Source organism: Natator depressus, chromosome 4, assembly GCF_965152275.1.
Source record: "Natator depressus isolate rNatDep1 chromosome 4, rNatDep2.hap1, whole genome shotgun sequence".
NCBI lineage: Eukaryota > Metazoa > Chordata > Testudines > Cheloniidae > Natator > Natator depressus.
This window is the reverse complement of record NC_134237.1, coordinates 84,276,705-84,298,972: the sequence shown is the minus strand read 5'-3', so window position 1 is coordinate 84,298,972 and position 22,268 is coordinate 84,276,705. Positions and strand designations below refer to the sequence as shown.

At 43.2% G+C, this 22,268-nt stretch overlaps 1 protein-coding gene across 1 annotated transcript in view; it reads left to right on the top strand.

Moving 5' to 3' along the window:
• The first annotated feature begins 2,949 nt into the window (after positions 1-2,949).
• The window catches only part of SLC7A2 (solute carrier family 7 member 2), a 107,309-nt gene continuing 87,990 nt past the window's right edge, over positions 2,950-22,268 (top strand). The window contains exon 1 of the mRNA XM_074951334.1: positions 2,950-3,045. The gene's annotated coding sequence lies outside the window, so the exon portion shown is untranslated. The remainder of the gene's footprint in view (positions 3,046-22,268) is intronic.

Genomic DNA, 22,268 nt, shown 5'->3' with positions numbered 1-22,268 from the left:
AAATCTTTAATGCACTGAGTGCAGTCTCATATTTATCATCTGCAAGGGGAAAAGTGTAAAATATACGCTGCCCTTCTGCTCCAAGGCAGTGGATTAGCAGAGCATGCTTTCTTACTTCAGAAATCTCTGTAGCACTGATTGCAAGCAGATAAGTCTCAAACATATGGATCCAGGTAGTAAAAGTAATTGGAGGCTCACCTGGGCTCTGCAGAAAGGGTGCCGGTGGGTTCAGAGGCAGAAGATCCATCCTCGTCGCCAAAATGTTGTATCAACCAGGCAAGGTACTAACAAGCTTCAACTTTATAAATAATTTATTTATAAATTTATATTTATAAATATTTATAAATAAATAAAGCTTCAACTTTATTTTCAAAGTGGAAACCTCTTTACCAAGCTGCTGCTGCACCCTCTGTAACTTTCTCCCAGCCTCTCAACTCGTCCCCCCTCCTTCCTGTTTCCTGTCCTTTCAGACTCCCAACAGCCAGTTCTCCCAATTCTAATAATTAGAAGCAACATCTAAACACCACAAAGGTGCTGATATGTCATCCTAGGCACTCAGCTACCACAGAATTTGCTCTGAAGAGAAAGTCCAGGATATATACCTAACACCCTTAAAACTGCCTGCACTAAACAAGGGCACTCCACCAGTGACATAGATCGCAACATGGAAAGGGCCACCCAGGTACCGGGAAACCTGCTACAATACGGGGAGGCGGGGGGAGGGAGGGGAAGAGGAAAGAATGACCATATCCCCCCAGTTGTTGACACCCCATACAGTGTACATCAAACAATTCAACCCATAGTTGACAGGGACCACATCCTGAAAGAAATCTTTCCCAATCTCCTTCTTCTGGCCTTCTTACAACCCCCCAACCTCACCATGCTCATTACTAGAAAAAAGCTCCTCACAGACCAGGGCACACCAACTCAAAGCAGCCCCAGCCCCTGCAGAACAACAGGTGCAAAACCTGCAGACACATCTCCACTGTTATGATGATCACTACCCCTCCCACAATACACCTTTAGGGGATCCTAAACATGCCTATCACAATATGTGGTGTACCTCATCCAGTGTATCAAATGCCTCAACAATTATGTGTCTGAAACCAGCCAATCACTATGCTCTCAAATGAACTCACACGGAAAAATGATAAAAGACAAAAACACCATATCATCCATGGGTGAATGCCTTTCACAAAACGATCACTCCGTATTTGACCTCTCAGGCCTCACCTTCAAAGGACACCTTCACAACACTTTCAAAAGGCAAGCATGGGAACTTAAGTTCATCACTCTGCTAGATACTAAAAATGATGGACTCCCAGACTTGGGTTTCATGGCTCATTACAACAATTTTCAACACACCCTACTGCCTGTTAACTCTTAATTGGCCACTTCATTTAAGTGGTCTCCTATATTATGTGTAGTGTGAACCCCTTCTGCTTAACATTCTGTCCCAAACTGTATTTAGTTCAGACACTCTGGTTACATTACCCAGCCCTGAAGAAGAGCTCTGTGAAACTCAAAAGCTTGTACCTGCCACCAATAGAAATTGGGCCAATAAAATATATTACCTCACCTGCTTTGTGTTTCTCATATGCAGGGACTAAAATGGCTACAATACTGCAAACAAATCTCATTTTAAGGCAGACTGCTTCTTTTCCTCTAAATCTGGCTGTTACCACCACTTGTGGAAGCCCAACAAAAACATTACAGGTGGAGCTGCATAAACCTTAGTGTCTAAAAAAAAAAGTAATGTAAAATATATTGAGCAAATGATAAAAATATATAAAATAATGAATAGTAGCAAGAAGGTGCTTCTGTTCTTGTCTCTTAACACTAGGACAAGGAGAAATTCCATTAAATCAAAGGGCAGCAAACTCAAAAATGATGAAAGGAAATGCTTTTTCATACACTGCATAATTAGATTGTGGAACTCCTTGCTACAGGATATTGCTAAGGCAAGAATTTAACAAGATTCACAGACAGATGGGACACATATGGCTAATAAAGAATATCCACAGTTACAATGGTTAATGACCACAAAAAGATTGGGGGAAAAACCCCTTATAACAGAGTTTAAACCAATTTCTAACTATTAGAGAGGCCGATGAGACCTTGGGGGCTGGAGGGCGGGCAGCTTAGCCTGTATCTGCCTTTTGTGGGGTTTCTTGAACTTTTCTCTGAAATTCTGCTACAGGTCACTAGCAGAGGCAGGATCTTGGACTAGAAGAAGCAGGGATCCGCTCTCCTAATAGCTATCTTTATGTTCTGCTGATACAAACAGGGAGGCAACTTGGCGGCGGGGCGGGGGGGGGGAGAGTTCCTTGGGGCTGGGGAGCAAGGGGCATTAGTGCCAGCAGGATCCTTTCGCACGGGGGAGGGGGCTTCCCTCAGCCCCGGCCCCAGCATGAAGCAGAGGCAGCGGGAGAAGGACTTGGCCAGCAAGAGCAGTGAAATCGGGCAGCTGTCACCGCGCAGCCGAGGGGCCCCGCTTACTAGAGGGGAGGTCCCCGCGCCTGGGGCTCCCATTGGCCCGTGGGGTGCGGGCCGGGGGCTGGAGGCGGGGCGGGGCTGTGTCTGGGTTGGCGTGTGTGCACGTGTTGGAAGCCTGGGCACCCGGGAATCCTCCTCCTGCTGCTGCTAGGGTCCGAGAGCCACCTCCGCGCAGCCCAGCGCTCGCCCGCGGCAGCCAGGCCCGCCTCCGGCCCCAGTAAGTGGGACTCGGCCCCGCCACGGGGCAGGCGAGGAGCAGTGGCGGGACACCAGGCGTGCGCGCAGCCAGCTCCGCAGCGACCACATGGCTGGGGGCGGGGAGCTTGGTGGGCAGCCCCTGGCCCGTGCCCGGGGGTGGCTGGGTCTGTCTCCCGCGCCGCGGGCCTGGGGTGACGTGCGGGGGAGGGAGAGGCGGGGGGCCGTGCTGCTGCTGCTGGCGCGGGGGAGAGCCAGGACTCGGAGTTATTCTTGGGGCTTGACGCGGTTTGCTTGGGGAGCTGTGCTGAGTGGGAGGCCAAAGGCTCCTCTGTGTCCTTTTTAGTCTGCTCGGTATGAATGGGGTTGGTTGTGCTTCTCTACGTGGGTCGCAGCCTGCTGCTGAGTTTTCAGTTTATGTCGCTGCCAGGGGTGTCTGCTCTGATCTAAGAAGTGACGGTCGGAGCTGAGTCCTGCGCACACCACAGAAGAAATTGCACACCCGGCAGCTTCAGAACACGACCGAACACAAATAATAATGACTGTTTACTGGTTTCCATTGCATTCCTTGAAACTGATGTGTGTGAACAGCTAAGTTGCAGGCGGTATTTATGGGACTGTGGTTCACCTTTGTGCAAGCTGGTAACTTCACATTTAGAGTTAGATTCATGTGCACAGTATGTGCCATTCAAGCAATGTTGGAAACTCGCATTGATTTCCGCACACAATCAAAATAAAATCTTCACACCTTTTTCTTCATGTGCAGCTAACAAGCTGCGAAGCCCCACTCTCAGCAGAGAATGGGGACTGGAGTAAAGGACAAGGTGTCTTCTCTGAATATGTAAAGGAAGTTTAGGGGAGGGTAGGTTTCCTTTCCTTTGCCAGCGCTGCATGTTTAAATATAGAAATGTGTTTGTGACAGGGTGGATTGATTAAGGAGAAGTAGGAAACCTTGATTGAAATAGTTGATTTTAATCTTGTTTTAAGATTTGCATATTTTAATTCCTCTCTAAAGAAAAGTTGATGCCCATTGTGTTGGTAACCATTACAACACGGTGAAAAGAACGAGGATTACTTGTGGTACCTTAGATTTGCAACTAAATCTAGCCTTTACACTAAATTTGGTACTACTTTTTGGTAACCAGGAGGAAACATTATTTATACACATTTATTTAAACAATTACATAGCATAACATACATTTATTTAGAGTCTTAATTTTACACTTTTTTCTTATGTTAGATAATGGAGAATGATTCATTTCTGATTTACTAGATGATTATACTTTACTCAGGATTTATGTCATGCTCAGTGTGGATGGAAACTGGAATTCAATTAAAAATGCACACAATAGTATTTAAAGTGGTTTTTATTAGTTTAAACAATCTTAAATGTATTGGATACATAAGGGGATGAAAAGTAAGTTTATCAAAACATGTTTTGTATTTAAAACTAACTGATTGATTTATTAAACAAAGAAATACTATCTGTAGTTAGTGAATTGGACTGTTTCTAGTGACCATGTCCTTCAGGATTTTAGAACTACAGTAGTAGATCTCCTCGTCTCACACCTCATTTCTATTCATAGATTGGAAGAGAAGAGTAGGCTTTCCTGCTTTTTCAACTTCCAATCCGTGTTTTAACTTTGAATGAATTAGTCATTGAACTGAACTAGTTGGATAAACTGAAAGAATGAATATATTCTCTCTACACCTGCAGAAGAGGCTACTGCAGTCAAAGGCTGGTTTACCACTTCAACAAACTTTAGTTCCAGGTGTTTAACTAGTGACTTCGAATAGTTGAATAGTTTGACTTTCTTTGAAACTTTACAGCAAATATATACTGTTTTTTATTTAATTTTAATTAGTTTTAATAGATTAAAACAAATTTAGGCTATAATATGGTTTATCATAATAACAAATATATTGTAAAAAGAAAAATATATGTAATTTAAATAAAATATCAAATTTATTTTGTTTAAATTACTATTTTTTTTATTCACCTTGACTTGTGAAGAATTTGAGTTTTGTGTCACAATCCAATTTGTATCCCTGTTAGCAGCTGAAAAAAGCTGTTGAGTGAAATATTTTAACATATATATTTGCGTGACATTAAAAATACAAAACTAAATAACAGAAGACGATTAAATCGTCTATTTAAAAAAATACAGTATTCCAAATCTAAAGCTATTATGGTATCTGCTAAGGATCATATGGGTATGACTGATCTTGCTTTTAAATTAGGAGTGACATCTTGAAGTCAGTGGAATTAAACTGGTGTGAGAGGAGAACTTGGCTCTGTCTTTAAGATGTAATGGAGAATGATCATGAGAGTGAGCCCAGGCAGCTTACGTTGATTACCATGAAAACTGCCGGTGTTCGGTATCTTTCAGGATTGGGACTCATGATGCTTGTGTGTGGTGAAATAAACTGAGGACAGTTTTGCTTGCAGTCCTTCTTATCCAGTGTCCCCATACAGGCAAAACAAAATGAAATTTGACATTAAGGCTATGTCTACACTACAGTTTATGCTGCCATAATTTATGTTGCTCAGGGGTGTGAATAAATCACCCCCTTGAACAACATAAGTTATGCCGGTGTAAGTGCTCGTGTACGCAGTGGTATGTCGACAGGAGAGCTTCTCCCACTGACATAGTTTCTGCTGCTCGTGGAGGTCAGGTTTTTTATGGCAACAGGATTGCTCTCTCCCATTGGCATAGAGCGTCTTCACCACACACAATGCAGTGGCATAGCTGTATCAGTAGAGCTGCGCTGCTGTAGCACTGTATGTACAGATATGACCCAAGCTTCAGGAAGACCCTACACAGATCCAGTGCTGTGCTTGGTCCTTGGATTCAACAGTGAGGAAAAGGTCAAAGTGTCTTTGATCTATCACACCGTTCAACAGTAAGCAATGATGTCATAAAAATGTATACACAGAAATGAAATTAGTATTTATTACATGTTTTCATTGACACCCACAGTGCCCCAAGTATTTTCCAAACAAAAAGAGGCATGTCTTTCCCCAAAAAATTTTACAAGCAAAGGCCCAGTGCTGCAACTGGAGCCATCTGAGTGCACTCCTGTACACACCTGTACGCTTATGGCATTCCATTGAAGTCATCCTGGATCTGACACACAGACAAGGGTAATAAAACTTACAAATTGACCATGATATTATAATTTCTGATTCACAATTATTTTTTTGGTAGTGTTATGATATAAATTATCCCAAAATATTACAACCTGTATTTGTTTTGCTCTGAGGTTATGACCAGTATTGTACCAGATACAGCAATAATGTAGCCTAATTTAGGGTGTGTTCGTAATATTGATTTAATATTGAATCAGGCTCCACAGAATTTACAAAGGACCCTCAGGGGTACGACAGGAAGCTCACACTGAGACAGATATAGTTATAAAGACTTTTTATTAAAATCAGTGAAATAGTAAGTAAATGGTAAAATAGAGTTACAAAGTTACAGTTGTATTTCTGTTATTTAATAGATACATATGGTAATACAATATTATGTGCTGCAAAACTTTGGTTAATACTCACACCCTGTCTTGATAACCTGGTGTTGAAAGACGTAGGACCTCGCCTCTGGCGGTTTCGGTTTTTTACCTCTTGCAGAGGAAACTAATGCAAAGAGCTGTTAAAGCTGCCTTAGGGTTTACTTATCTAACTTAACTTAAAAATTAAAACCTAATAAACAGAACTGGGAATAAAAGTTTAGGGAAACCAAGTTTAGCCTAGTCCCCTTGGAACTTAAAGTTTGAAAAGAAAATAAGTACGGCCTATTAATAGGTAAGAGCCATTGGTCACCTCTTCTGCCCAAATTTCATTCCTCCCCCACAGAAATGTTAGGGTACATTACCCCATAGGCTAATACGTATGTGCGTATGGATGACAGGTATGTACGCACATAAGTTTCTTGTGGTGTACTTGTTAAGTCTGTGGGTACAACTTTGAAACCCCCCCTATGTCATTCTTCATTGTCTATTGGTCTAGGTAAAGGACTTAGACATAGGCGTGGGTACTTTTTCTATTTGGGTAACAAGATGTAGGTCAACTTTACTTTCTGGGTAAAAGGTCTTAAGATAGATATACTAACTTTGCCTTAGCTTAACATACAGGTTTTTGGCCTGTAGGTCTTTTGCATTACAGCCAAACTTATTTTTAATATAAATCTATAAACCTATTACAGTACATCAAATACTTTAACTTATAAGAAAAGATATATCTGTGCAAGCAAACAGATTAATCATTAGGGCTACAATAAGGATGGTCCCTGCTTGGAGGTGTCTCTATTAGACTGCAGACAGAGAAAACAGGCCTCACTCATTCTAGTATGGGGGAGGATGATTTCGTGGATTTTTTTAAATGGTTAAGAATGCAATACTCTGTGAAGCTCTATTGGCTTCCAAAACACTGGACAGATCATAGGTAAACTGTGTAATCCAGATTCCTTGCCTCAGCCGAAAAGTGTACCTGACAAGGCCCACTAAAGCCCTAGTCTCAACCCCTCCCTGATTTTCAAATTCTGTTTTAAATTGTAATCAGTTTTAAGGTGCTTCAAGTGCATTTAACTTACCTGTGCTCACATCCCGAGCCACTCTGGGCATAATCCTGGTAATTCTGCTAAATTCTCTGATTCAGCCAGGTATTTAAGGACTCTGATGGATTTGGAGCTGCTCTGTAATAATTTATGACTACTGCATGTTGACCTGTTTATTTGGATATTTACTATATGACTATATTGTGCAAATTTAATAGGGGACTGTTGTGTATGTGGGGGGAATAAGCAGGAAAGGAAAGAAAAGCTTCACTTCTCTGCAAACACTGGAGGGTTGTTAAGAGATAATGCCAGGAAAGGCAAAGAGATCAGAGAGATCAAAAGAACTATTAGGGTTTTCTTTAAACGGACTTTCTCTTAAGCGGGGAGAGTAGTTTGGCTGAGACAGAGGCGTATATTGGGATGTCTGAAGAATTTAGGCCTGCCTAGGTTAACATTAGGTAATAGACTCCAAGTAAAATAGACATGCATATAGACTGTTTTAAAATCCTTTTTTTCTTTAAATTCTTTGTCCTACTGTTAAAATAAACAAGACTGGGTTTTAAGAAGGGTGTTTTGGCGCTGTATGCCACTGGTCAGAGACTCCTGAATGGAAGAACTGCAAGTACTTGAGCTTAGTCAGACCTGTGAGGTAATCACATTTGATACACAGGGTATTCTAGTCCACGGTCTGGTCTAAAAGTGGGAGAATTGCAGAATTCCACCTGGATGTAGGTAAAGGCATGATGCCTGACAGTTGAGGCAATGCACTTATTGGGATTAGGATGGGGACAGAGGTGCAGCTAGTCCTGTAGCTTTGACAACGACACACATAATTGTAAGCATGTGAGTACCCCCATTTAAGTCAATGCAGCTATTCATGTGCTTAAAGTTACACATCTTTAAATATCTTGCTGAATTGGGTCCAAAGTGCATAGGAGGCAATTCCTTTCCCATAGTGTCTAGAGCCTTTTTTTCAGCCCCAACATGCCTTACAAGGTGTGCAGGAGCCCTTGCTTTAACTGTGGGCCTAGGATCATGCAGCATAGCCTTCCTTAGCAAGAAAACTATCTACTGTATGTGCTCAGTAGGCAATCTTCAAATGATCATAACTCCATCAAATCAAAACCAACTTCCCCTGAAACAAAGCTATGTATTGTTCCGCAGTAAAACCTATTCCCAGGCCAAACTATATCTCTAATCTCCATGCTTTTTCAGCTGTAAGACTGCACATGTAAAAAAATAAATAAATGATTTGTATGATGGAATTAAAAAAACCCCAACCTCCTTTTGCACCAAAATGGCTCAATCACTCTCTCCTCTATCCCTGCCCCCTCCTCCCAACTTTCCAAAACCAAGCGAAACCTTTAGGCAAGGATGTTTTAGGCCTAAAAGATGAAAGTTAAAGAAAGCTCTGAGTGACTATAAAGCATGGATTACAGGGCTCAATCCAGTGCCCACTGAAATTGGAGAAAAGGCTTTCACTGTCTTGACTGAAGGTTGGATTAAGCCCCGCATAAAAATAGTTTTATGCAGTCTAAACTATTGCAGGTTGCAGTCAGTTTCATTTGCAACTTGCTATATATAACATTAGTAAGTGGTAGCACAAACCTTGTAAGATCTTGTCTTGGGGGCACTAATATAATGAAACATTCTATACAGATACTTGCGGGGGCTTCTGTATTCATATCTTATTTTGAAAGCAATACACAATTGTAATTTTGAACCTCTTGGGCACACTAGAAATACACAATTCTGAAATAACCAACCTGTCTGCTTTCAATTTTGCACAATTAGGAAACAAAGCTTTGTTTTTCCAAATGAAATGGTAAAACAATAGATGGAATTCTAACTCAGTTCCTGCAATAGCTATGAGGTTAAAAAGCCAAAGGATGAGAGTAATCTTGTAAAATATGGAATAAGAAATGCAGTGTCAAGGCTGAATTATTAATTGCACAAGTCAAGAAGTTATGAGTTAGATATTTTGGGGTAACTTAATTCTCTGCGTATATGCATTGTGTATGGTTTTGGTAGCTAGCTCTCATTCTTTTAAGTCAATACTGAACCAATGACCAATGTCTAACCGTAGTATTGGGGGTCACTGAAAGAGGTGAGAAAATAAGAAACTGAAGAGAGGCAAGATCAGTAGTCTTGGAGGCACAACAGAGGTAGGGCCCTTAGATGGAAAAGCTAAAAACTTACTAAACTCTCTAGTGTGAGGGGAAAATCCTAAGGCTAAAAACGAAACCCCTGGAATTAGCCATTTATTTTGTTTTAGTTTAGAGTTCTTTACCAGATGATGCTTAAATAATGATTAAATGTGCGTGGGTTTGATAGATTGGAAGAGGGGAAGCATTGCTACTGCATAAGTGGTCGTGCAGTGTTCTATTCCTTTCCCACCAATTAAAAAAAAAAGGTCTAGCCTGAAGAGGAAGTGTTTATGTAACGCCGACAGACCCTGATCGGTGGCGGGCAGGATCACATCGGGGACCTCTGGAGCTTAGTGCATGACCCCAAAACCAACTGACTGTTAGCTAAGCCTGTAGAGCAGACTCATTTTATCACTCTCTCTTTAAGTGGTCTTGGTGCCACTAGATGGGACAGAACACCACACCCAGAAGGTGTGTGAGTTACATACTTTTCCTAGCTGAGGAAGTGCATCTCGAGCTTCAGAGTCTTCCCAGTTGAAATCCTGGACGAGCCCCCACTTGTAATGCCGACAGACCCCGGTCATCGGCGGGCCGGATCGAACCGGGGACCTCTGGAGCTTAGTGCATGAGCCTCTACCGCATGAACTAAAAGCCAACTGGCTGTTAGCTAAGGCAGTAGAGCAGACTTATTTTATTTCTCTTTAAGTGGTCTCAGGAGGTGTGCGGGTTACATTTACATTTGCCTTTATCGAAAAAATTCTTGAATGAGGAAGGGAGAAAAGCCTGGGGTCAGTGAGATGATTCCCCTCAACTCCCAGTTGCACACCCCCCTTTTCTGCCAGGGTAGGTAACTTCTCTTTCTGGAAACTGTTGAATGCTATAATATATAGCATTTACCATGTATTGTACTTTGTGCTTTTTAAGCATTGTACAGATTAACTCAGCAAAATATTCCTATAAAGGTAGATAGGTATTTTTCCCATATTACAAATAGGGAAACTCAGACACATACTTAAGTGTCATGCTTCAAGTCATTGGTAGAGCCATGATTAGAAAGAATATAGAAAATCATGTTGCCTGAACAAAGGAGGAAGTTCCTTTGCTCACAGTTCCAAGCCCCTTCCAGCCAGCGCTTGGCGCAAAAGCTCTCTCTAAGCTTTTCTCTGAGCCACATTACCAGTGTGTCTGTGTCTGGTGCTTCCTTGCTGCCTTCTCTCTCAGCTTCTTTGGCTTTTTCTGCCTTTCTTTCCAAGACAAATTTTCACAGTGAAACCTTTGTGCCCACATGTGTCTTGCATGAGCCTTTGTTTTGGGCAGTGTCATATGCCTATTTGAGGTGGAGGCTGCTATTGTTCCGCTATGGGATCAGGCACCATAAAGGAGCTTAAGTGTTTCTTACAACTATCTTAAATGAAAGGTGCTGGTTATGCCCAGCCCGTAACATGACTGAGACCTGTTTTCTCAAAATGTAGCCAGGACAGTAGTATACTCATTTTTACTTTGGGGTGGGATGGAAGTGGAAAGGCAAGAACTGCTCTGCCAATGACTCTCCTCCCAAATGAGCTATCTAGCCTCTAATACTAGTATGCCATTATTTAAAGCTAATATGCACAAAGGCCCAGTACGCAGGACATGAGATCATTATGCAAAATACTTTAAATGTTTTATCTCATTTCTCCAAAACACACGGGCAAGGACAAGTTTCTACTAGATCTTTTATTACCAAGCAGGTGGGCTCTTTCATAAGTGTTCAAAAGGCTGTGTGTGCCCTGTGGCTAACAGCAGCAACAGGCCAAACAGGAAAAATAGAAGGAAAATGCCATGTACATTCATTCCCCCACTACCCTTTGTCACCTTGTCTCCCTTTCTTCCTTGACGTCACTCTTTTTCTAGCCACCTTCTGCCTCCACACCTATTAGCTTGCTGCATTTCTGCTTCTGAAAGGGCCACTGAGCAGAAGCATACTACCTGGCACCTCCAGTCCCTAGGGCAGGGAGTTTGAAGGATTCCATGGTGCATGTTGGTTTGAACACTGGGTGCTTCCAACTGAGCTGCTGTTTCTGAGATTGAACCAGGACAGGTAGGTTAGATTCAGCTTTTAGATCTGATGCTCTAGGTCAGTGTTTCTCAACCGTGGGGGTCAGGTTTATGGGGGTTGCAAGTGCAGGGCCGGTGTTAGGGGGTGGCAACCAGGGCAATTGCCCAGGACCCCATGCCACAGGGGTCCCTGCAAAGCTAAGTTGCATGCTTTAGCCCCACTGCCTGGGGCTGAAGCCCAAGTCCTGCTTCCTGGGGCTGAAGCTGAAGCCTGAGCCTCGCTGCCCAGGGTTGAAGCCCAAGCCCAAGTCCCACTGCCCGGGGCTGAAGCATGTAACTTAGCTTCATGGGGCCCCGGGCAATTGCCCTGCTTGCCACCTCCAAATGCCAGCCCTGAGTATTATTAATAATTTACTTAATGACATTTAAGATCGGGGGGGGGGGAGCACACTTTTTTCAAGTCTTGGTGGGGTGGAAGAGATCACAATTTTTTTTTTTAAGTCCAAAGGCGGTCGCCAGCACAAAAAGGTTGAGAAACACTGCTCTGTTACCAAATCACTTAGTCATAAGGCTCTCCTGCCTCTGTCTTATCTATAGTGCTAAAGTCAATCTCTGTACATTTCTGAATACTTGTCCTTATTCAAATAATGGTCTCCTCTTTGTTCTTAAAAGTTACCTTGTTGGATGCAAAACCAATGACTTGCCCACCCACAGAATTGTCTAGTTTTATTGATTATTGAAATTTGTGAGTATTGCAGCATATGCTATGGATATGTATAGTTGGAGTTCTGTGCTTACTGAACAAAGATAATATAGGGGTTGCATCAGCAAAATCAATGCCAAATGTTCCTCCTAGAATTTCAGCAATTCCCAGTTGGAGGGGGTGATAGCAGACTCTGCCCCAAATACTTTCTCTCATGTTTTATTGTCTTCCCAAAGGTGCAGATCCTTAGAGTTACAGTCCTTTTGCATTTGTGCTATCAGATTTCCTAAAGCGGTGTGATTTAGGTAAAAATGGGGGGATTTTTTAAAACAAAACACAAATTCTTCCTGTACCTCTTCTTGAAAAAGATGGAGTTGACGTGATTTAATGAGCATAAACATACACACCAGTATTTTATTGTGAAAAACCAAGATGTGCACACAATCCTTGCAACATTAGAGGAAATCTTGTTCTACTTCCTCACCACACCATCCATTTTTGCCCTTTGTTTGAGGTTATTGTTTGTTGCTTCATGTCTGCAGCTAGATTACAAACTCTCTGTCACCATGAGAGAGGGACCACTTTTATTTTATTTTTGCGCCGCAGCATGCACACTGTGGTTATGGAATAAAAATAGTTAGAATGGACTTTGGAAGGGATTATTTATTGCACTCTCTTCAGCATCCTCAGACTGAGTAACTAATAAGGCAATGTTTAGCAAGATCTAGGACTTGGACATCATGTGGCTTTCCAATTAATCTCATGAGGATTAAGAATTAATTCCTCTGAATGTAGTATTTATCTGTAATTGATATATGAATTATTTCCCCCACTTTAACACTTTTAGACTACCATACAATTGAGGAGAATGCAGTTGTACAAGAGTTAGTTACTGTGGTTGCAGCATTTCATGGCAAGTCACTGCTGCAAGATGCAAACAAGCCTGTGGAGGCCTAAAAGTGATGGATGTGTGTGTGTGTGTGTGTGTGACATGCATGCCTTTCACATCATGAAATACTAGCAAATGTACCAATGAGGAGCAGCAGAAGGTCCCTAAAAGTAGGGGGGCCAACAGTGCCTGAACCATAGTCCTGCCCTTTCTCCCTGAGACCGTGCCCTCACGCTGCCCCTTTCCCGGGGGCCCCACTCCCATGCCACCTCTTCCCTCCAAGACCCTGCCTCTCGCTTGCTCCTCTCCAGCCTCTCCCCCCGCATCGCTCACCCTTACAGCCAGTAAAAAGTGAAGGGACCATGGCCCCCAGAGACTCCCCTGTTCCGGCACCCCTGGCTCCAATATATTAGGTCAGTATGTCAGTTTGTTAAGTTGTATTTTGATTGTCATAAGTAGGAGGTGAGAAATAATTTAGTTTGTCATGGGACTTGTAGCAGAGCTGCCTACCTGGTCTGAGCCACTTAGTTGACATTATAATCCCTTGGGCCCAGATTCCCAAAGGTATTTAGGTTCCTGACTACCATTGAATTGAATGCAAGTTAGGAGCCTAAATATCTCTGAGGATTTTGGCCCTGCTCCCTTCCCAGTTGGATCTGATCATTGAACAGGGCTGGCTGGCCCTAGCTCTCCCCCCCACCTTCTTACAGGATTGCAGGTATCCTGTATCTTCATGTGCTTCTACAACAGTCTTAGAGTTCCTTTTCTGGAGAACTGTGCCTGTGCTAATCCAGCATGTAACATTTGTACAGGGGCAGTAGCAGGATGTAAGTGCAATCTTTTGCTCCTGGAAGGATTTTGAAATGGGAGATAATTTTTAAAGATATTTAAATGCATATATTGGGACACACGCTTGTTGTGTAGTTGTTTAGGGGGAGGTAGGACAGTAAGGTTGCCAGGTGTCTAGTTTTCAGACCTGCGGTCAATGGTAGCTGCTGCAGCGGCGCCTGCAGGTGCAGGCAGCGCACACCGCTCAGAGTGCCTGGCTGCCCCTGCACCTAGGAGCTGGACATGCCGGCCGCATTCGGGAGCCACAGGAGCCAGGCCAGGCAGGGAGCCTGCCTTAGCCCTGCTGTGCTGCCAACCTGGATCTGCCTGAGGTAAGTGCCGCGCGGCTGGAGCCCGCAATCCCTCCCACACCTCAGGCCCATGCCCCTAACTCCCGCCCTGAGCCCCTTCCTGCACCGAAACTCCCTCCTAGAGCCTGCACCCTCTCCCACAACCCAGCCCCAGCCCTGAGCCCCCTCCTGCACTCAGACTCCCTCCCAGAGCCTTCACCCCCTCCCACAACCCAACCCCAGACCTGAGCCCCCTCCTGCACTCAAACTCCCTCCCAGAGCCTGCACCTGCCCCAGGGTGGATTTGATTTAAATCACTAGTCAGGAAGACTCGATTTAATCATGGATTTCTACATAAAAGTGCATTCTTGTTGGTTGTTATAACCTTAATACATTTTCTTCCCAACTCAGAGACAGATGTAGGTTTCATTTTTAGAAGGTACACCCTATATACTTTTAAAGAGATTTATTTTGAAAACTTTTCAGATTAGTTTTACAGCTATATCAGAAGATGAATGATTGTTTGGTTATTTCATTTACCAAAGGTAATTGAAGCAGATATTTATGAAGTCATTGGGAGGTGAACTATCTCCAATTCAACAGGTTAATCATTAATATTTGGAGGATTTTCTTGCCATGCTGTATTAGGAGGAGAACATCACCAGACAGACATTTAAATTGTTTCATTTAACTAAAACAACAATGTTCTGTATTCTAGATTTTTTTTCTTCAACAGCAAACATATAATATTTTAACAAAACAAGCATATGAATTTTTGAATTTAGTTAAACATTCAAGTTTTTTAAAATCAGGTTTGTTTTTGTTAAAATTGTTTTAAACTAAAATAGTTAAATGAAATATATATATATATATATTTAAAAACAAAAATTTAATTGACCAGGGTAACCAGATAGCAAGTGTAAAAAATCAGGACGGGGGTGTAGGGTAATAGTGCCTATATAAGAAAAAGCCCCCAAAATCGGGAATGTCCCTATAGAATCGGGACATCTGGTCACCCTAATCGACTACGTCAGCCAGGTAAACATGAGAAACTTAAAATATTGGCTTCTGCGGCTAACAGTCGTCTTCACCTTCATTTTCCTGTTTGTTCATAATCTGGAAAAGAAAAACAAGCTTTCCTGCTTTTTCAGGTCCCAACGGATTTCTCAATTTGGAATGAATTAGTCCAAAGGAAGAAAATATTCTTTCTACACCAGCAGAAGAAGCTACTGCTGTTAAAAGTGAGACTATCTCCAACAGTCTCTGAATCCAAGTGCTTAAGTGACTTCCACTAGTTCACTGGTGTGACTTTCTTTAGACCATCATCAGCAAACACATATTTCTTGAATGGTTCTTATTCCCAAACTGGGTCTCTTTTACAAGCTTGCTGGCATTGTAGGTTTTCCCTTCTAGTGAGAGAATGGTATGGTAGATCTCAAATCAATGAAGGCTACACTCAGAAAGACCTCTAGACTTCTGGAATATGCTGCTCAAACAGTTTCACTTTTGTTTCTACTGCCTGTCCCTCCCTTCTCACATTTATCTCCATACTTCCCCTTGTCCCGATCTATTCTGCCCCCAACAATCTTCTATTCATTGAACTTTTTGAAACTTTGCGCTTTTAGAGAGAGATAAGGGATTGACTCTATGTACACAAATTTGCAGAGGGACAATAGGGTTGAGGTCTGTTATTTCTCACTTCTATATATTATTTATTTGTTTAAAAACCTTTTTGCTGTTAACAAGCATGTTATCTCTGGAGACACAAATCCACAGTTTGAGAACTGCAAAACTAAGCATCTCTGATGGTAATTTCTAGACTGAGCACTGAGTCCCATTGGGTAGATAGAAAGATTAACCTAAATAATCTATACAGAAGCCCCTGGAACCCCATAAGATTGGGTCCCTAATCCATGAACTATTGGAATTTATAAAACTTTTCTTAAACGTTACATGAATATATTGTCTCATTCTATAGAATTAGAATTTATAATCCCTATTCCATGGTGAGATATCTTTGACCTTAATGTATCTTAATTCAAACTATCTTTAGATTACTTTTTTCCCCAAAAAGCATTTTATCAAAAAAATCCGATTTAAATAAAAAAAATCCAATTTTTTTGCTTTTTAAAAATCATTGATTTTTATCAACCCTGCCACATCCCCACTTCCGCATCCCAACCTCCTGCCCCAGCCCTGAGCCCCCTCCTGCACCACAAACCCTTCATCCCAGGCCTCACTCAGAGCCCACCCTCCACCTGGAGCCCGCACCCCCTCCTGCACCCCTGCCCAGCCCTGAGCCCTCTCTCGCACTCCGAATCCCTCAACTTCTGCACCCCAAACCCGTCATCCATGGCCCCACCCCACAACCTGCACCCCCAGCTGGAGCCCTCACCCCCTCCTGCAACTCAACTCTCTGCCCCAGCCCAGTGAAAGTGAGTGAGGGTGGGGGAAAGCAAACGACGGAGGGAGGGGGGATGGAGTGAGTGGGGGCAGGGCCTTGGAGAAGGGGCATGGCACGGGTGGAGCATCAGGGCAGGGGCGGGGCAAGGGTGTTCGATTTTGTGCAATTAGAAAGTTGGCAATAAGGACAATAAGAGGAATTTCACCCATATATAGCATTCACAGTTATCCAGCTACATTATGGGATTTTTTTGTTTGTTTGTTTTGTTTTGGTCAGCATTATATTTTCCAGAGACTCACTGGAGGGAGAGGAGATGATGTGTATCATTCTAGTCTGCCCCATTTCTACTCCCTCTCTTTGTGCAGAGTCTAGACCTCATGCAGAGGTCTCTACAGGGTCTGGTCTAAGAAAGAAAAAAAAGAAAAGGAGTACTTGTGGCACCTTAGAGACTAACCAGTTTATTTGAGCATGAGCTTTCGTGAGCTACAGCTCACTTCATCGGATGCATAGTTTCCACGATATGCTATGCATCCGATGAAGTGAGCTGTAGCTCACGAAAGCTCATGCTCAAATAAACTGGTTAGTCTCTAAGGTGCCACAAGTACTCCTTTTCTTTTTTCTTTTTACGAATACAGACTAACACGGCTGTTACTCTGAAACTGGTCTAAGAAAACAATTCTGCAGATGCGACTAAGTGAAAATAGGAGGCCCACACAATATGAGGGTCTCTTTCATGCCTGGATTTATAGGCCACCATGTGGGTCAGTATAAGAGAATTATTAAGCATATAAATGCCTAGCTCACCCCACCTTTTTAGGTTCTGTAACTTTCATCCTTTCTACAAATAACTTGCACTTTCTCAGTGACACCCTAGTTAGTATGCACAAGTAGTTATCTACTGATTAGAACATATGACTATGTTGGGAGCTTGGCTCTGTCTTTATGTCGACCACTGACTTGCTTTATGACCTAGAACAAGTCACTTAAACTCTCCGTTAAATCTAAAATCTGTAAAATTGGGATAATACAATAATACATTTTGTTCTGTGATCTAAGTGCAAAGTATTATTATGCTGCCAACATTACATCATGCGTGGAACCCCACTGAGCAAGTTTATAGAGATCTGTTAATGTCATAACATCCGTCTTTTTTTTTTTTAAAAAAAGCTTTGCAAATGTGTTGTCTTATATTCCATAGATTTAAAAGCTTTACAAAATCATTTAAGCCTCAATTTATGCAAAATGAGATTCTCAGAGAGCTTCTTTTCAATAAGACCTGGATATATTCCAGATAAATTCTGTTGTCATCAGAAACATTTATCATGTACCCACAGTGCCAAGGTAAGAAAAAAGGGCAGCGGTATAAAATTTTCAGTAAAAAAGAGCCACCAGAAGAAATAGCAGTATGAATAATCAATAAAGATAAAGTCTCTGGTTGGTTAGAAACTATAAACATTTGTAGTTATACAAATTAACTGCTGCATAGAAAACCTAGAGAAGTTACTGAGGAGTACAGAGTGTGCAGTATTCCCTAAATGAGACAAAACTCTTCTTGAATGTAAACTTCATGAAAATCAAGTTTTGCTTATCTCAAAACAAAACGTGTGACGAGGAAGAAAGATTTTTCCTAACTTTTTAGGTATAAATTTCTCATACTAGTATGCCTAAAACTGTAGTTTTGGGGTTTGTTTGTTTTTTCTGGGTAACCCTGTACTCAGAGTCCCTTGATATTTAATCTCTCTCATTCTAGCAGCCTGAGTTTAATATCTGATTTTGCTCCCATAGGTGTCTTGACGCAGTACAGTTATTTGGACTAGAGAATGAAGTCTCTCTTCATGAAGTTTGTAGGACTACCCCATATGAGATAAGCAGATGACTAGCTATTCCTCCATAATCTGATAGTCCTCTCTTTTGTAATTCTGTTTTTTCCCCCAACATATAGGGATAAATTCAGCTCATGGTATCACCAGTGTAAGTTTGGAGTTACTCTGTTTCTTGTCCATGGAAATACTCCACATTTATGCTGATGTAGTCAGGCAGAACAGACTATGCGATATATGTCCTGAGCATTTGGTTAGTGAAAACAATGTTGAGAAAGTGGCCTGCAGTAGTGAAGCGCTATTCCTAATATCTATGACCTTCTTTATCAACCACTTGAGCTCTTTCTTCTTCTTGTCAAGAACAAAATGGGTTCTTGCATGCTGTCCATCCTTAGCTGATGGAATTAATATCCTTATTTTTTTCAATACCCAAATGCTTGAAAATAAACTGAGTTGAGATAATGCTTCTGTTTGGTGCCCTAACCCTCTCACAGTACTGAGGGGAGCATAAGTACAATAATTTATGTTTATAGAGACCATTGAGGCTGTAAAGAAGAGAAGGAAGGCTACATGCCATGCTCTCAACAGTTCTGTGCTAACACCATATGATCTGGGAAATATGATCTGAGAAGGGGATACAACATGGAGAGAGGGACTGGGGAGCAGCCACCTTATGTGACATGGTCTCTCCGAAAAGAGGTTTAATGTACACAGTGTTTTTCCATATTAACTAATGGTAAAGCTTTCTGCATTAGTTTGCTCTCTATAATCTAAACATATCAGAGGAGAGGGATCTTGCAAACAGTGGTTAAGGAACTGAGGGTAGCATGGTATATGAGCAATCCAAGCTAGGAATGTTGGTGGGAGTGAGTGTCAGAGCTGTGTGTAGGGACTTCTGAAAGGACCAGATATCCTAAGAGCTGTGGTTTTTAGCCCATATTTTTGCCTGGATTCTTGGGCTGGGTGTGATTAGCAGGGTGTGAGCCCTACCAGTTCCCCAGCTTTACAGATTCCTCCCCCCAGAAATCTGTGCTGGATTTGCACAAAAACTAAACCTGTAGACTAACTAAACCTTTCAAACAAGGCTCATTTATGAGTTTTCAAGACATCAGAAAGGGAAGCATATTTTGTAAGCTTGTGGTTTTATTTTTGACCACTTGTTTATTGAAATTCCTTTAACAATGACTGGTATAGAATAAATAGGAGTAGAGATCTGTCTCTCTCTTCCTCCTCCTCCTCCTCTCCTGCCCCCACAATCCAAGCAGCAGTAAAATGTATCAAATATTTCTGCAAACACAGTGCTCTTTATGAAATGTATGTGTTCGCTTAATGGAAAGTGTTCTCTTCCTAATTTATGTTCTTTGAATTTCATTAACAAGTGGATTCTTTAAAGAACTCTCTGTTTGTATTTGTAATACAGCACCTCATATCACACACAGCAGTGTGTGAACAGAAGGATATGCCATCTAGTACAAAAACAACAATTAAAATACTGGTTTCAGAGTAGCAGCCATGTTAGTCTGTATTCGCAAAAAGAAAAGGAGTACTTGTGGCACCTTAGAGACTAACCAATTTATTTGAGCATAAGCTGTCGTGAGCTACAGCTCACTTTGTCGGATGCAGGTAGTGGAAAATACAGTGGGGAGATTTTATATACACAGAGAACAATTAAAATACTGTCATTTTTAGTTTTTTTAGGCTGTCAGCTAAATGAAGGCATATGTATGTCCACACACTCTAAAACAGGGGTGGGCAAACTACGGGCTGCATCCGGCCTGCCAGCTGTTTCAATCCGGCCCTGGAGCTCCCACTGGGGAGCAGGATCTAGGGCTAGCCCCCGCTCTGGTGCTCCAGCCGGGGAGCAGGGTTGGGGGCTGCTCTGCATGGCTCCCGGCAGCAGCGGCATGTCCCCATTCTGGCCCCTATGCACGCTGCCCCCACCCCAAGTGCTGCCTCCGTAGCTCCCATTGGCTGGGAACTGCGGCTAATAGGAGCTGAGGGGGCGGCGCCAGTGGACAGGGCAGCACACAACAGAGTTGCCTGGCTGCGCCTCCGAGCCACCTGGCCGCACCTCCATGTAGGAGACGGAGGAGGACGTGCCGCTGAACCCTTCGGTCCCAGCCCAGAGCACCTTCCTGTACCACAAACCCCTCATCCCCAGAGCCTGCACCCCCAGCCAGAGCCCTCACCCCCCTATTCCCCAAACCCCTGCCCCAGCCCGATCCCCCTCCCGCTCTCCAAACCCCTGGGTCCCAGCCCAGAGCACCCTCCTACACCCTAAACCCCTCATCTCCAGCCCCACCCCAGAGCCCACACCCCCAGCCAGAGCGCTTACCCCCCCCTGCACCCTACCCTCCCTGCCCCAGTCTGGAGCCCCCTCTCGCAACCTGAACTCCTCATTTCTGGCCCCTCCCTGGAGTCTGCACCTAAACCAGAGCCCTAACCCCCTCCCACATCCCAACCCCAATTTCGTGAGCATTCATGGCCTGCCACACAATTTCCATACCCAGAGGTGGCCCTCGGGCCAAAATGTTTTGCCCACCCTGCTTTAAAGGTTTAATAGCCACTTTCCCCTGAACGCTTCTCCTTTCAGCCAGTGCAGGAATTATACTCTTTAGATGCCGTCTAATCTTGGAGTTGGAGTGAAAGGTCACTTGCATGTCTTGCAGGCTTCAAAAGCATATTACGTTGAAGGATATGGTAATAAAGACAGCACTGGGACTTTCCTGGTCAGTTGCTTTCTGAGTGGGTGAAAAACTGGAAACTTGAACTTGGTATTTTAGAAATTCATGATAAGAATGGGCTTTTCTTATCGGTCTAACATTGTGGGCCTGCTGGACAAATCTGTGATCCTTTCTTTTCTTCTATTTTTCCATGTCTGTTTTGATTTTAGAGATTTGTTTCCTCTATAATTCTGTTTTTACAACATCGCTGTCAGATATGATCTCCCAGCTACCTTTTTGTTTGCTGCTTTTTTCTCCATCCCTCCTTTTCCTCCTCCCCACCTACACTCCCCCCCCGATAAATATGAATTTGCTCCATTTTCATGGTGATCAGTTGGCAGCCCCAAGGGGGTTTCTGTGATCCTGATGTGCCAGGACTGCTTCTGCCCCTGCCTTCCCTGCCAGCTTGGGACTCCAGAATCCTGCCTGGTTGCGCCAGACATGTTTGACGGCTACAAACACAGACCCTGGTCTGAACCACGTCCCACAAACTGCAGGCTTAACTGAAAGCAGCTTAAGAAGTGTTCTTGTCTCTAACACTCAGATGCTCAACTCCCAGTGGGGTCCAAATATCCAAATAAATCCGTTTTACCCTGTATAAAGCTTATGCAGAGTAAACTCATAAACTGTTTGCCCTCTATAGCACTAATAGAGAGATATGCATAGCTGTTTGCCCTCCCAGGTATTAATACATATTCTGGGTTAATTAATAAGTACAAGTGATTATATTAAATACAAAAAGTAGGATTTAAGTCAGGGGTGGAAAAAAATTTGACCCGAGGGTCACATTGGGGTTGCAAAACTCTATGGAGGGCCGGGTAGGGAAAGCTGTGCCTCCCCAAACAACCTGGCTCCTGCCCCCTCCCACTTCCTGCCTTCTGACTGCCCACCTCAGAACATCCACCCATTCAACCCCCCCTGCTCCTTGTCCCCTGACCTCCCCCTCCTGGGACTGCCGCTCCTAACCAAACCCTGGGACTCCACTCCCATCCAACCCCCCCTGCTCCCTGTCCCCTGACTGCCCCATCCCCTATCCAAAGCACTGCCCCCTGACAGGCCCCCTGGGACCCCAACGCCTATCCAACCCCCCCCATCCCCGACTGCCCGACCCCTATCCACTCCACCACCCCCTGACAGGCCCCCGTGGACTCCCACACTTATCCAACCCTCCACCCCATCC